The following is a 14,928-nucleotide window of genomic DNA, read 5'->3' on the forward strand; positions in this document are numbered from 1 at the left end:
AGCCAACTGTGTTTAAAAGTAAGCATTGGCTGGATGCACTGGCTCATACCTGTAATCCCAGCACTTTGGGAGGCCAAGGTGGGTGGATCACTTGAGGTCAGGAGTTTGAGACCGGTCTGACCAACATGGCGAAACCCCCTGTCTCTACTAAAAATACAAAATTAGCCAGGTGCGGCGGCGCACACCTGTAATCCCAGCTACTCAGGAGGCTGAGGCAGGAGAATTGCTTGAAAACCCGGGAGGCGGAGGTTGTAGTGAACTGAGATTGTGCCATTGCACTCCAGCCTGAGCGACAAGGGAAAAATTCTGTCTCAACAACAAGAACAACAACAAAAAGCAAGCATCAAATCTATCTATATTCCCTCTAAATTGTAGGTGATGATTTATAATTCAGCTGCTTCCCACACGGGCAACTCAACGTCCAGTATTTCACAACAGGTGCAGTAGAGATGTATTTAACTCATGAAGACTCGGTACTCTCTAGGGTAACACCAAGGATGTTATCTAGTATATGACATTGTAGCCTACAACCAGGTTTTCTAATATTCTCATGTTACTGAATCACATTTTAACTACTCCTAAAGTGCTGGCATTCAGGACAGACAGAAAAATAGTCCATACTTATATTCCACTGTTAGCTTACCTTGGCCTTGGAATTGAAGAATGACTTGGGGAAGAACTGAGTGGGGAGGAGGGAGGTGTAGAAGCGTGGCCATTCTGACTCTATATGTTCTTGCACAGATTTAGTTTCTATCCTTCACAAACTATTCGATATTCCAAATGGCAACAGATGGGAACCAACTGAGATCTCTCCTGAAGTGGATCAGACTAAGGATCTTCATCATTCAACTGAATCCTGAATAGGAAAGAAAAATGTCATCTACTTCACTTTGACTTCTGACCCCACCACTGTATCTTAAAAAAAAAAAAACAGTTCTATTGAGATATAGTCATAAACCATATAATTCACCCATACAAAATGTAAAAATCAGTAACTTTTAGTATATTCATAGACATGTGTAACCAACAGTCAATTTTAGAATACTTTTATCATGTCAAAAAGAAACCCCATAACCTTTAGCTATCCCCCTCCTCACCTCCCATTCCTCTAACACAAAGCAAATAGAAATCTACTTTCTGTATCTATGGGCTTGCTTATTCTAGAGACTGAATATAAACGGAACCACATGATACATAATCTTTTGTGCCTTGCCTCTTATTTTAATGTTTTTATTTTGTATTTTATGCTGTAACATACTGGGGTAGGGGAGCTAGCTGCAGGTGGCTGGGGAGAGCCCCTCCTACAGCTAGCTAATTCTTAAAGGCAGTAAACAACTTGCCAATAAACATGCCATTTATATGCAACCAACCAATCCACAGCTCATATCCCCAATTACCATCTTCATCTAACTCTCATACACTAACCATTATTTCCCCTGCCCTAAACCAACCTGGGGACCAGACAACTAGAGACTACCCCCATAGCCTGGAGCCTGGCAACATTATTCCAACTAGACAGTCCTAAATTGTTTCCCCAGCCTGGCTTTGACTTTCCTAAAGGAAACATGATAAAGGGTCTGGATCTGGGCTTTTTCCCTTTTCTCTAGGCACCCCTGCCTCCTGACCAAATTTTGATGCTTCCCATGTGACCCTGTATGGTGTGGCATGCTCCCTTCTGCTAGAAAATGGGAGTAATAAACTATTTTTGCAAAGGCAGTTGTCCCCATGTCTGTCATCTTACCATATGTGATTTAAAAAAAATCAGGGTATGTTTTAAAATGCCTCTCCTCACATGGAATCTGTCTTAGCAAAAAACAAATAAAAAAACATACACTTAACATTTGATGCTACGTAAAATAGGATTATGTTTTAGCAACGCTATATTAAGAAGACATAAAATGGAGACATTTTTCTCATGTGTATAGATTAAAATGTGTCTCCACTAATTCTCATGCTGAAGGCCTAACCCCCTCTCCCATACCTCAGAATGTGAGTTTACTTGGTTGTTGCAGGTACAAGTTAGTTACATCAAAATGAGGTCATTAGGGTAGACTCTAATCGTTACTAAAAAAAAAAAAGAAACTTCTCAAAAAATTTCATGTGCCCCATAAATATATATACCTACTATGTATACACAAAAATTAAAAATAAGAAAATTATAAAAATTAAAAGGAAAAGTCTTAAAGGTGAAATTTGCACACAGAGACAAGCATAGGGGAAAATGATATGAAGATACCACAAATTTCTGTTGTTTAAGCCACCAAGTCTGTCATACTTTATTACAGCAGTTGTAGCAAACCAACACATCACAGGGAAAAAAGTTATCAAGTTTGAGTCATATTTTACAGCCAGAAAGAGGAAAAAGCTTTATGTAACTAACTTTAGCTTGTTAGAATTTGCAACTACAACCAAAAAAGTTCATTTTCAAGTGTATCATTTTTTGTTAGGTGTGTTTTTAAGAGCATATGAATTTAAAGTGATTATTTCCTGCAGTACTTAGATCACACAGTAGGCAAACGTTACAGGCTACTTAGACCTACACTCAAATTATAATATATCCCCACTGGTGTTCCATCCAAATGGTGTAATTTTTTAAATAGTGAGAGATCAACTAAGTTTAAAATGCTCCAATATAATTGGAAAGAAAAATATATAGAAATGGATCCTAAGGAAATAATTACAGATGAGTGTGAAAATCAGCTGAAAAATGTATCAGGATAGCATTGGTTATAATAGCCAAAATTAAGGCAAAAAAAACTATGTGACAGTAAGAGTGAAATAGGTAATGTTATATTTACATAAAGCAATATTATATGAACCAAAAAAATAAGTAATACACTGATATGGTTTGGATCTGTGTCCTCATCAAATTTCATGTCGAATTGCAGTCGCCAATGTTGGAGGTGGGGCCTGGTTGGGGGGTGACTGGAACAAGGGGTTGGTTTCTCAGGAATGGTTTAGCGCCATCCCCTTGGTACTGTCTTCAGGATAGTTTGTTCTTGTGAGATCTAGTCATTTAAAAGAATGCAGCACCCCCCACACCTTTCTCTTGCTTGTGGTTCTGCCATGTGAGACTCTTCGTTCCCCCTTTGCATTCCCCCCATTGGAAATTTCCTGTGGTCTCCCCAGAAGCAGAAGCCACTACTATGCTTCCTATGCAGCCTGCAAAAGTATGAGCCAATTATACCTCTTTTCTTTATAAATTCCCCAGTCTCAGGTATTTCTTTGTAGCAGTGTGAGAACAGACTAATAAATACACCATATAAAATATATAGAAAATAGGAAGAGTAAAATGATACCATTTACAATAACAAAGATGAAAAAATCTAGTAATATACTCAACAAGACCTTTATGACAACTTTGAAAACCCTACCAATGGACTTAAAAGGCCTGAACGAATTGAAACACACATCCTATTCCTGGATTAAGGTATTCAATATCATGAGTGTAATGGCAAAAACCTAATAAAATGAACAAGTACATGTTAAAAGTGGTAAAATCTGAATAAGGTCTGTAGTCTAGTCATCAGTACTGCACCAATATCAATCTCTTGGCATGTAGAATGTCACCACTGGGAGAAGCTGGGTGAAAGGTACTATTTTTGCAACTTACTGTGAGTTTACAATGATTTCACAATGAAAAGTTAATCAGCTTTAGGGAGAGAACTGGATCGAGGCGGCAGTACTTCTTACTGTTTACTCTTCTGAAAGCTTTTTTTAAAAAAAACCACAATGCAGATATATTCTATTTAAAAGAGCCTATTTTCTTCATCTAATGGCTTCAACCCTCCTAAATACCACTTTGTTCCTAAAACTTTCATTATTTTTTCCCCAAAATTGATTCTATCCTAACAAAATGCATTTTTTTTTTTTTTTGGTTATCTGTAAATAGGAAAAGACTCCAGCATTCCACAGATGTGGTCACAATACTATTTTGAAATAGGACCTCACTACTCCCAGGGAATCTTAATTCCTCATGGCAAATTTCCTGTCCCCATTGACCAGACCTCATCCTTTAAGAACAAAATCATCTTCTAGGATACACTGCAAGCTAGAGCTCAAAGGTATTCAGAGAAGGCTAAAGCTATCTGGGGCATGGTACCTCGTAACAAGGCATCCATCGCTCATCATCTTACGTGCCTCTCAGGGATAGCTCCCTTTTTCCCTACAGACAGTACACTTCTGAGCCACCAGAGTTATTCAGAGAATCGTAGGCACAAAGCTTGCAGTGAATAAATACATGATGGGTAAGTGGAGAAGAACGTTGAGAGAGGGCATTCGGCTACTTTAGCCATCCCTTTTGGTCTTCCATTTGCCGGAAAGGGAGAAAGAAGGACTAAGACCCTAACAGGGTCTCTATGAGGCAGCAAGGTGCTGAAAGAAAGACCTGCAAACTCACAGAAGAAAATGCCAACTTACTTGGGACATGACTTGAAGTTTAAACGCCATTTTTGTCAAGGTGCCATGGCTCATGCCTGTAACACAACACTTTGGGAGGCAAAGGTGGGAGGATTGCTTGAGGCTAGGAGTTTGAGACCAGCCTAGGCAACATGGTGACACTTTGCCGCTACAAAAAATAGTGACACTTAGCCACGTGCAGTCCCCATGCTAATTGGAAGGCTGAGGCAGGAGTAGCACTGCACTGAGCTGATTGCTCATTTTTTCCTCCTGATTCCTCTTTTGGAAGAGAAATTGTCCTGGGAAGGCAAAGTTAGGGAGAAAGAAAGGAAGTATAAGAGCCAAATCTGTCCTGTAGTTCTCAAGATCAGCTCAGAAACCCCTTCTTCCCCTACTTTCCTCCTTTCCCTCATTTTTCAAACACAAACACGTTGTCATAATGGGATTCCAGATACTGTGGAGCTATTATAGAGTCAGGTATTTAATTTGTACCTATAATTCCCATGGGTACCTGGGACAGAGGGGAGGGGGCGGGGAGTCCTGGGGTAAGAGTGAAGGTAGGTCTGACCAAATCCAATGCCAGGACTGGATTCTGGACCTGAACTCTGGGACAAACGTTCTATCTTAGAAAGCTCAAGGGTGTCTTGGGAGACAGTTGCTTCATTCAGAGAATAGGCACAACAGAGCCTAATCAGGATCCAAGACATTTGACCCTCGCACTCTAGTTTCTCTGAACTAGGACATGCAGTCTTGAGGCATAAAGCTTTTCCCTCAGTCCAGGGCTTCCCAGACTCTTGAACCAAAGCACCCCTAAAACAGCAGGAAGAAAGACACACATTCTTGGGAGGTGGTTTAAAGAAAACAAAAAACTGCCAAGTGACAGATTTCTCCTAAGGTTTCTTGGATCTCTTGGCCACACCCCTTACAATTTCCAGTCTAGAAGGAAACTTGCTCCAAGGAACAACTCAGAGGACGGCCTACAGGATTAAAGAAAACCTTAAATGGAAAAATTCACTTTTGACCAGGGACAGCAATCAGTAAGTGCTAGCTGCTAGTCACACAGGTAATTGTAAAAGCCCTAACAGTAATATCTGTTAGCTTTTATTTTCATTATTACCACTACCTAGTCACAAAAATGGGAAACCAAAACTAGTCCCTCACACATTCTCCTTACTACCTAGTCCCCAAAACTTGTTCAGAGTCACCTGGGAGAAATCACAAGCCCTGGGTTCTCCTTACACATATACCCACCTCTATAACCATAAAAACTGGGTCTCAACACACAGGGGGGTACCCACACACACAGTCAAAAACACTGGCTTCCCCCACACACAATCAAGCACAAAAACTGGGCTCGAAAGAGTTAGTCGGGGCTGGGCGCGGTGGCTCACGCCTGTAATCCCAGCACTTTGGGAGGCCGAGGCAGGCGGATCATGAGGTCAGGAGATCGAGACCATCCTGGCCAACATGGTGAAACCCCGTCTCTAAAAATAAAAAAAATAAAAAAATATATAAAAAAAAGAAAGAGTTAGTCGGATAGTATTTTAAGCTTTATGGGTACTGAACCCTGCCATTGTGCAAAAGCAGCCATAGGATATACGTAAATATACACAATTAGACATATTCGAAGCCAGTGGTTCCCCACAGAGATGTACACACCGCAAAAGCTGGGCTCTAGAATCAACAGTAAATATTTCCGGCTCTCTGCGGCCACATAGCACGTGGTCCACCTACTCAGCTCCGCCCTTCGGCGAAAGCGGATGGAGAAGCTAAACAAATGTCCACGAGCACACACGTTCACCGTCAGCGTCCTCCACCCCGCACGAAACCACAAAAACCGGCTGAGCGACACACGTAGAAGGAAACGCAACGGTTCGTCCTGACGCTTTTTCAATTCAGGGTAACACCAAGTGGGTCTCACCCACACAACCGCGCGATCAAAACCCGGCACCCGCACGCCCAGAGGACCCGGACGAGGCCGCACTTCACACCTTCTGTCACAGACTCAAAGTCACGCCACGGTCACCTCACACAACTCTACCGCGGACACCCCGGACCTTCCGCTGCCCGCCCACTCCTCGCCGCTTCTCCCCTCCTGGCCCCTTCTCCCCTCCTCTCCCCTTCTTCCCTCCCACCCGCTTCTCCCCGCCCGGGACAGCCTCACCGCCCCCGTCTCAGTCACAGTCTCACCGCCCGCCCGCCGGCTGCGCAGGCGCAGCGGCTCACCGACCAGCCGCCACAGGCCACGCAGGGGCCTTTGGGAAATGAAGTCCGGGCGCCACGCGAAGGACTGTGGGCCTCTTCGCAGAAGGTGCAGGTGAGTCCCCGCTCTTGACCGAAAGAAACATCCCTACGCTACATTCCCGGGTCAGTTCGTCTCAGACCCGGACAGATCAAAACCGGCGCAGCCCGAGCCCTCTTCACCTCACGTTCTGGGTGGGACCTTCCACGGCCTCCTTGCACCCCGGACGCTTCTAGATGTTGCAGGATGCCTGCGTAGTGCGCACGCGCGGGTGAGGCCGGCTCCAAACCTCGTAAATGTGGGGGCGAAGGGCGGTGGCGGGCGGGGGGCAATAACCCCTCACACGGGAACGGGTAGGTGTGGGAGCGGGGAAGTGGGCAAATTGGGGAGGTAGGGCCTCGGTGTGCACACGTGAGCTCCTGAAAGGTTAAAAGAGGGTCGCGCGTCGGTCGCCGAGGAGTCCGGTGCGCGTGCCAACCTCGGGGGTGTGCGCAGGCGCAGGGCCTCGCGCGCCCGCCCCAAGGCTGTACCGAATGCGCGAGAGCGCCTGTGCGCGTGGCGCTGAGGGGGCGGGGCCTGAGGCCGGGTCTGGTGGAACTGTCCCCAAGAGGCGGGAGAGCGCGCGCCGCGTGGCCTTGTTTGGGGGCGGGGCCACGCGCCCACCTGCGTGGTGCGTGCGTGGAGCGGGGTGCGGCGCGCGGTCCCGGGGTCCCGGAGGGGAGTGCGCAGGCGCGGGGTCCCTGCGCGGCGCTCACGGTGGTCGCCGCTGGGGTCGGAGCCCGAGAAGACCGAGGTGAGGGGGCTGGCGAGAGTGTGGGTGTGTCTCTTTGAGAGCGTGGGTTACTGCGTGGACGTCCCTGCCCGGGCGCGCGTGGGTTTGCGCGTCCGCGATGGCGTGGGCGTCTGCGCGGGCGCCTGCGTGGGTGGTGGTCTCGCGCCTGCGTGGGGTTTGCGCCCTGGCGCCGCTGTGGCTCTCGGGGCTTGTGCGCCCGAGGGTGAGGCGGGCGCCGCATGGGAGGCGAGCCGTGTGTGCCTGTGTGTGAGGGGTCTGTGTCGGGAGTGCGGGTGTGTACCGCAGCGTGACCCACGCGGAGGAAACAATGGAGCCTGTGGGAAGCCAGGCGTGGGTGTGTAACGCTGGGTGTGAAAATTTCTGTTGCTGGAGACAGAGTGTGTGTGTGTGTGTGTGTGTCAGGCTGACCCAGCCGTTTATTGTATCCTGAGGTTACTGTGTGATTTGCCTGGGCGTCTGTCTGCCACTTAGCCCCAGTGGCTTTGCGGTTGTGAGTGTGTGACTGTGTGTTTGTGCCATTCTGGTGTATGTCTTACTGTAACCATGGAAATGAAGGCCCTCCTGGGGAGATTTCTGAGCAGCTGTAAGGTGTGATAGGCTGCTCTGGAAATCTGTGACTGTTTAATTGTGCATGACTTTCCAAATACTTGATAAAATAGCATATTAATAGCACTTTCCTGGGTGTTATTGGGAAGATTAAACAGGATGACATACCTGAAACACCCTGCCCAGAGCTTGTCACATAATAATCACCGAGTTTAGGTGTTGGTTATAGTGCTGGTGGTCATTTTTCTCTGACCCCATACAGAGGCAGAGGTAGTGGTGAATCCTGGAGGAGTTTGCATCTCTGAACTTGGGACTGGGTGGTCTTTGTCCTCATACTAGGGCATCTGACCATCTCCAGTTGAGCAGTGGTGCTCTGCCCGTGCCAAGCACCTGCGTCATCTGTTTTCTGCATGTTTGCATTTGAATGGAGGACAGAGCCGTCCTCTGAAGCTGCGAATGGTTGTGTCCCCTTCCTACAAGGATAGCTTGGAAAATTAAGAGCATAGACTGTCGCCCCACTCTCTGGTGCTGACTTCTGGTTTTACCACTGGCTAGCTGTGTGACTGAGTGGGAGAGCTTACTTAAATCTACCACCCCTCAGATTCACCTGTAAAACAGTAGTAATAACAGAACCAACCTCAGGTTTATGGTGAGCTAAAGTAGAACTTGGCACAAGGAAGTGCCACATAAATGGCCATCGTTTTATTATTAGCATAATAATCCCACACCTGGAGAGTCAAATCCATGTAGAAAAGCAAAAGGATGAATCCGAGAGTAAAGGTTTCAGGTCCAGATGTAAAATATCTTGGACGTCTAGATCAGGGCTTACATTTGGAATTGTGTAGTCAGGGTCCTGGGAGGGCAGCATTAGGTTGGAGGAGGTGGGGTCAGGACAAAAGGATCTTCCTGATGGAGATGTCCTTAGGGAGTACATGGGGTTAAGAACAGAACTTTGAAGTGTCAGGATCTAAGGGATGTTTCCATATAACACAGGGGTCTGGAAATGTTTCTGTCCAGACCAGTGTTTCTCAGCGTTGGCACTATGACATTTGGGGCCAGATAGTTTTGTTGTTGGGTGGTGGGAGGCGGTGCTATTCTGTGTATTATAGGATGTTGTACAGCAACCCTGGGCCCTATTTATCATGCGAATAGCACACCGCACCTTTCTCTGGGTTGTGACAAGCAAAAAAAATAGTCTCCAGGCATTGCCAGGTGTCCCCTGCAGAGGCAAAATCACTCTGGTTGAGGGGACTGTGATGCAGGTGCACCGTGGACAGACCTGAGGCATGATGATAGGGAGAAGAGCAAGGGATCCTGGGAAGGCAGGGAGGGAAGAGATGATAAAGGGATAGTGTTCTGAGATGAGAAGAAAGGTGTCCATGGCCTGCAGCCCAGGTAAGCTCCAAGGTGCATTTATTCATTCAGCCATTGAGTGCCTACCATGGATTGGGCACTGTGCTAGTCTCTCAACAAAACAGGCAAGGTTCTTACTCAGCTGGAGATTGCATTTAGTAGGAGAGGCAAAAATGTCTATAATAGGTGCTGTTAGGTATTTTGAAAAGTAAAACAGGGTAAAAGGATTACAGGGTGTTGGCAGGTGCTCTTTTCAGAGTCAGTATCCAGGTTTCCCATGGGCATCTTGGTCAACTCCAGAGCCAGGAATGGCCACCAGCAGTGACCGTTGGGAATCCCTGGATTAGCGAATCTAAGAGTTTGACTTTGATCTTACCAAAGACTTTTCTCTTCCTTGAGGTCTGGACTTGAACAGAAACAAGTCAGATCTCTAGCCCTGTGGTTGAGACTCTGAGACTCAGGCATTATTCTAAACTGTGGCTTTGTGTTTCTCTCAACCTGGAATGCTTTATTTAAAAAACAAACAAACAAGTGGCTCAATCCCCAGAAATTCTGATTTAATTGGTCTGGCATAGTGTGCTGCCATCAGCTGTCTCTATTTATTAGAAAGCTCCCCAGAGAGTAATGTACCCACAGGGTTGAGAGCTACAGCTCAGTGCCTGCAGCCCAGGCTCCTTTGGGGCCTTTGGGAATGAGATAAATTGATTTGGAGGAGTCAGGGGGAGGATGCGAGTGACCTGTGCTTGGATATTTTGTCAAAAACAGTCTTCACAGTAGGGGTGTTCCTACCCCTATCCTTTAATGAGGAAATCTAATCTGTTGCCAAGCAAAGTGGAGAAATGGCAGTCTAGACGTGTGTGCATAGCCTGTGTTCTTCCTGTAACAGCAGTGCTGAGGTCTTTGAAGATATTGCCTACATATGTCCCTGGCCTCTGGGGCTGGCAGGTTCAGACCAGGGGTGATCTTTGAATGTTTGACAGCTGGTACAGCAAAAGCTAACTGGCCCAAAGGAGACAGTGAGGCTGTGGCAGTGCCTTTAATGGCTGCTTTTCAGTATATGAGGACCCAGCACAGCCCCCCAGGCTCAGAGGGGTGTTAGGGCAGGAGGGGAAAGCCCCTCAGTTATTTGCCTCTAAGGAGGGCACAACCACTCTCCAGTAACTCTTTGAAGCATTTTCCCATCCAGGTTCCAGCCATCCTTACCTCAGGAAGACATAGCTTTGTGCCTTTCAAAGCCCTTTCCCATCTATCATCAGGGACTCAGAAGATGAGCCAAGTTTATAGCCCTGCCTTGATGTGGTATGTGCCATCCAGCCTTCTTTTATTTCATTTGTTGTTTTGAAGATGTAATTATATGTTCATAACGCGAAATGCCAAAGCATAGAGAGAAGAAAGCAGGTTTTGGATTTCCCACGCATGCAACCTGGTTCCTTTCTTTAGGGACAGTCACTGCTACGAACTTTTTGTTTATCCTTCCAGAGGGTTTTCAAACTCATGTGTTTGTATACTGTATTTTGCTTTTTTCTAAATGGTTTTTCTGTATTTTCCCCCTCATGCCATTTTATCTTGGAGGTTTTCAGCCTTGGTGCAATTGATGTTTTGAGCTAGATCATTCTCTGCTCTGGAGGGCTGTCCTGTGGATTGCAGGATGGTGAGCAGCATCCCTGGCCTCCACTCACTAGATGCCACGGACACCCCACCTCCCAGATGTGACAACCAAAAGTAGCCCCAGACGTTGCAATTTTCCCCTCTGGGGCAAAATTACTCCCAATTAGGAACCATTAATATGGTGCTACTTTGTTCCTTTTAATATGTGGCATCTGATTATATGCATGTAATAATCACTTAGCCATTTTCCTATTGATGGGCTGTTAGGTTGTTTCCAGTCTCCTGATAGTGGTAGTAATAGTAAAATAATAATATTCTTAGCATTGGCCCTGCTTCCTGGCACTACTTTAAATGTGTTATATATTTTGACCCATTTAATCTTCACCACAGCCCTGTACAATCATTACTGTGTATTGTCTCATCTTACAGATAAGGAAGCTCAGGCCTGGAGAGGAAACCTAGAGTATCTAAGTCCACACAGACAGTGGATGGCAGAGTTAAATATTAAACCAAGACAGCTTGCTGCAGGCCCACCCCCTTACCCAAGGGAATGTACTGCCTCTTTCTATAAATTCTGCCGCAGTGAATACCCCTGTATGTCTCTCATTTTGCACATATGCAAAGATGTCCAAAGACATGTACAGGAAATAAGGTTGCTGGATTAAAGAGTATACAACAGGGATAAAGAATGTGTATCTTTGGTCTTAAAGACATTGCCAAATTGCCCTCCATTAAGGTTATACCAATTTCTCTCCTCCAGCACTGGATAAGAATTCTAACCTCAGCTGTTTTAGTGGGTCTCAGTCTTCATTGGTTTCCTGGATGCTTGGTATATGGTGGATCCTTGAACAATGTGAAAACTGCAGCATGAAAGCTTTACAACTTCCTGGAACAATCCATTTTACTTAAGTAATTGGAAGGGGAAAGCCAAGTGATCTGCTTATCTGGTAAGTCGTTTAAAACATGATTTTTACATTAACACAAACCCAGATTTATTATGAAGTAATATGCAAAAATGAACATGTTTCAAAGCAAGAAATCACACTTGATCTTAGCCAAAAGGCCGAGAAGCGATCAAAGCAAGAAATCAAAAGAGTTTTCTGTTAACGGGCAGCTGCTATGGGATATATCTCAAACCACAGAAATAGGCATTAGTCCGCCTCTCCTCTTCAGGGATATCTGCCCAAAGTGTGCGAATTCCAAGGCAAAGAGTAGTGCTTTGCTCTCAAAGGCCCTGCAGCAGTGGTGTGCTGGAGCTGGCTCACCCAGGCCATTGCTCAATAGCTTACGACTTGCTGTGGTGGGAGTATGTATTAGTCCATTCTCACACTGCTATAAAGAAACACCTGAGACTGGGAATTTATAAAGAAAAGAGGTTTAATTGGCTCACGGTTCTGCAAGCTGTACAGGATGCATAGCAACTTCCAGGGAGGCCTCAGGAAACTTTTACTCTTGGCAGAAGGCAAAGTGGGAGGAGGTGCCTTACATGGCCAGAGCAGGAGAAAGAGGAAGGAGGGTGGGGCTACACACTTTTAAACAACCAGATCTCATGAGAACTCTGTCATGAGAACAGCACTAAAGCGATGGTGCTCAACCATTCATGAAGGATCCACCCCCATGATCCAGTGACCTCCCACCAGATCCCACCTCCCACATTGGGGATGATCATTGAAAATGAGATGTGGATGGGGACACAGATCCAAACCGTATCAGGGTATTTACTCCATGGAAGTTAGTAAACACTATAAGTCACCCCTGCCACAAGCTGCTTGTTAAACATTCCCAGCACACCACTGTCCTAAGGTCCAACAAAGCCCAGAATTCAGGTGTCCAGGATTTAGGGAAGACCCCTTGGTCCCCATCTCTGTACGAAGGAAGCCTCATTCAGAAAAGTCAGAATCAAAGGCCAGTCTGCTCAGTTTGTCACCAGCCCTCACTCCTCAGCATTTTTTTTTTTTTTTTTTGAGACAGAGTTTCGCTCTTGTTACCCAGTCTGGAGTGCAATGGCGCGATCTCGGCTCACCGCAACCTCCGCCTCCTGGGTTCAGGCAATTCTCCTGCCTCAGCCTCCTGAGTAGCTGGGATTACAGGCACGCGCCACCATGCCCAGCTAGTTTTTTGTATTTTTAGTAGAGACGGGGTTTCACTATGTTGACCAGGATGGTCTCAATCTCTCGACCTTGTGATCCACCCGCCTCGGCCTCCCAAAGTGCTGGGATTACAGGCTGAGCCACCGCGCCCGGCCCACTCCTCAGTCTTAACATGATGTGCTCAAATTTTCCCTAACTCCTACGGCCACTCTACTATGATGGAAATGTACATATGGGGATGTTTTCAGGAAGGATTTCGCCACACTGACACCTCCCATACCCTGCCAGGGTGGACAGTGGACTCCTGCGCTGTATGAGGAGTGCAGAGTGTGCAGCTTGTGGATAGGGCTGCAAATCCAGGCGCCATCAGTTAAAGCTGTGTGATAACAGGCAGGTTATCGACCTTCTTTCATCCCCGCGATGCAAAATAGGAACGCTGGATGGTTGGTTTGCCATTAAAAGCTAAAGGCGATGGTGTAATGCATATAAAGGATCCAGCACAGCTTTCATTCTCATCATTCTTAACTGAGGAGGTGATGTTGCTGCCCAGGCACTGAACACATTCAACAGACACACCTGAGCACATGGGCAAAGGACGATCAATGTGTCCTTTTCCCAAACTCACAGCCCACAGAACTGACCCCACCTGGCACTGGTAGCCTCAACAGCAATGATGATAAATAGAGTTTGCCTCAATGGAGCAGTGACTCACAGGACCTCATCTCATCCTCCAGCAGCCCTCTGTCCTCCTTTTGTGAAGGTAAAGGAGGGAGGTGAGACCGCGCAAGGTTCAGTAACTTACCCAAGGTCACACAGCTGCACACCTGAGAACATTGGTCAGCTCATTGTCCGGTGGAGGACGAGAGGTGAAGCCCAAAGGCGAATGTGCTCATAATAGAACGTATTTCTGCTGTGAGGAAGTCATTCCTGATACATGTGAAAGACACCCTTACCCCGGCTTCGTGGGTGAGGGAAGGCTCCCTGAAAAAGTATTGGTAAAGAAAGTCAATATGTATTACAGAGCCATTCAGTCATTCAGTTAGCAAACACTTACCTTCTTTCTGTGTGCTTGATGCTGGTCTAAGGCACTCGGAATACAGAGACTTCTGTCCTCAGGGTGGCTTACAGTTAGCCCTAGACATAATAAGTAAGCAAATTCTGTAGGATATGACATCGTGATGAGAGCTGCTGAAGAAAGAAATATCTAAACCAGCTGTGAAGGGTAGGTGGGGTGGGGGCAGCTTGCATTACTAAATAGAATGGTTAGTGAGGTTTGCTGAGAAGGTGAGGTTTGAGCAGACCGAAGGAAGTGAGTTGGGGCTGTGGTAGTCCGTTCAGGAACTAGCAGGGAGGCCCTGGCATGGGGGTGGGGGTGTAGGACCCGAATTTGACTCTGCATGCTTACAACTCCCTCCAGAAATTGGTTTTATATTGTTCCCAATTGAGAGGTGGGGAAACAGTGGCACAGGGAGGTTCAGTGGCTTGCCCAGGGTAACACAGCTGATGGGAACACTTGTCACTCTCGGGTGTTTGACCCCAGAATCATGTGTTTACCAGGAAAAGGAATGGGAAACTGTAAGGAGCCGCCTCACCCTTCCCTTTGACCCTGGCAGAAACAAGGTAGGCTCCTGAGTTTCCTCAGCATGAGGGAGGTCTGGATGTGCGTGCACGTGTGTGCACGAGGTTCCTGGAGGGTTCCCAAGGAAGGTATGGAAGCCCCACCCCACCTCTCACATTCCTTGTATTTCTACACATTTCTTCCTCTATTCTTTGGAATATCCTTCATAATCAGCCAGTAAATGTAAGTTTACTTTTTTTTGAGGTCCTGAGTTCTGTGAGCATTTTTTTGTTTTGTTTTTTTTTTTTTGCTTGAGTTCCGTGAGCTGCTTTAGCAAATT

At 46.4% G+C, this 14,928-nt stretch overlaps 2 protein-coding genes and 1 pseudogene across 7 annotated transcripts in view; 1 reads left to right on the forward strand and 2 right to left on the reverse strand.

Moving 5' to 3' along the window:
* Window positions 1-6,550, reverse strand: part of ZNF471 (zinc finger protein 471) — a 42,876-nt gene extending 36,326 nt beyond the window's left edge. Inside the window, exons 1-2 of the mRNA XM_003944028.4 lie at window positions 4,420-6,550; window positions 644-856 (exon numbers count right to left, since the gene is read on the reverse strand). The gene's annotated coding sequence lies outside the window, so the exon portion shown is untranslated. The remainder of the gene's footprint in view (window positions 1-643; window positions 857-4,419) is intronic.
* Window positions 6,551-6,603: 53 nt separating this feature from the next.
* The window catches only part of ZNF667 (zinc finger protein 667), a 39,022-nt gene continuing 30,697 nt past the window's right edge, over window positions 6,604-14,928 (forward strand). Inside the window, exons 1-3 of one of the 6 annotated variants that reach the window (XM_010331920.3) lie at window positions 6,604-6,715; window positions 10,519-10,631; window positions 11,701-11,887. The gene's annotated coding sequence lies outside the window, so the exon portion shown is untranslated. The other 5 variants (XM_074385871.1, XM_010331921.3, XM_010331922.3 and 2 more) reach the window with 5 other exon arrangements.
* On the reverse strand, window positions 11,858-12,015 carry LOC120362919 (U2 spliceosomal RNA; annotated as a pseudogene).

Source organism: Saimiri boliviensis, chromosome 14, assembly GCF_048565385.1.
Source record: "Saimiri boliviensis isolate mSaiBol1 chromosome 14, mSaiBol1.pri, whole genome shotgun sequence".
In the NCBI taxonomy this organism is placed as follows: Eukaryota; Metazoa; Chordata; class Mammalia; order Primates; family Cebidae; genus Saimiri; species Saimiri boliviensis.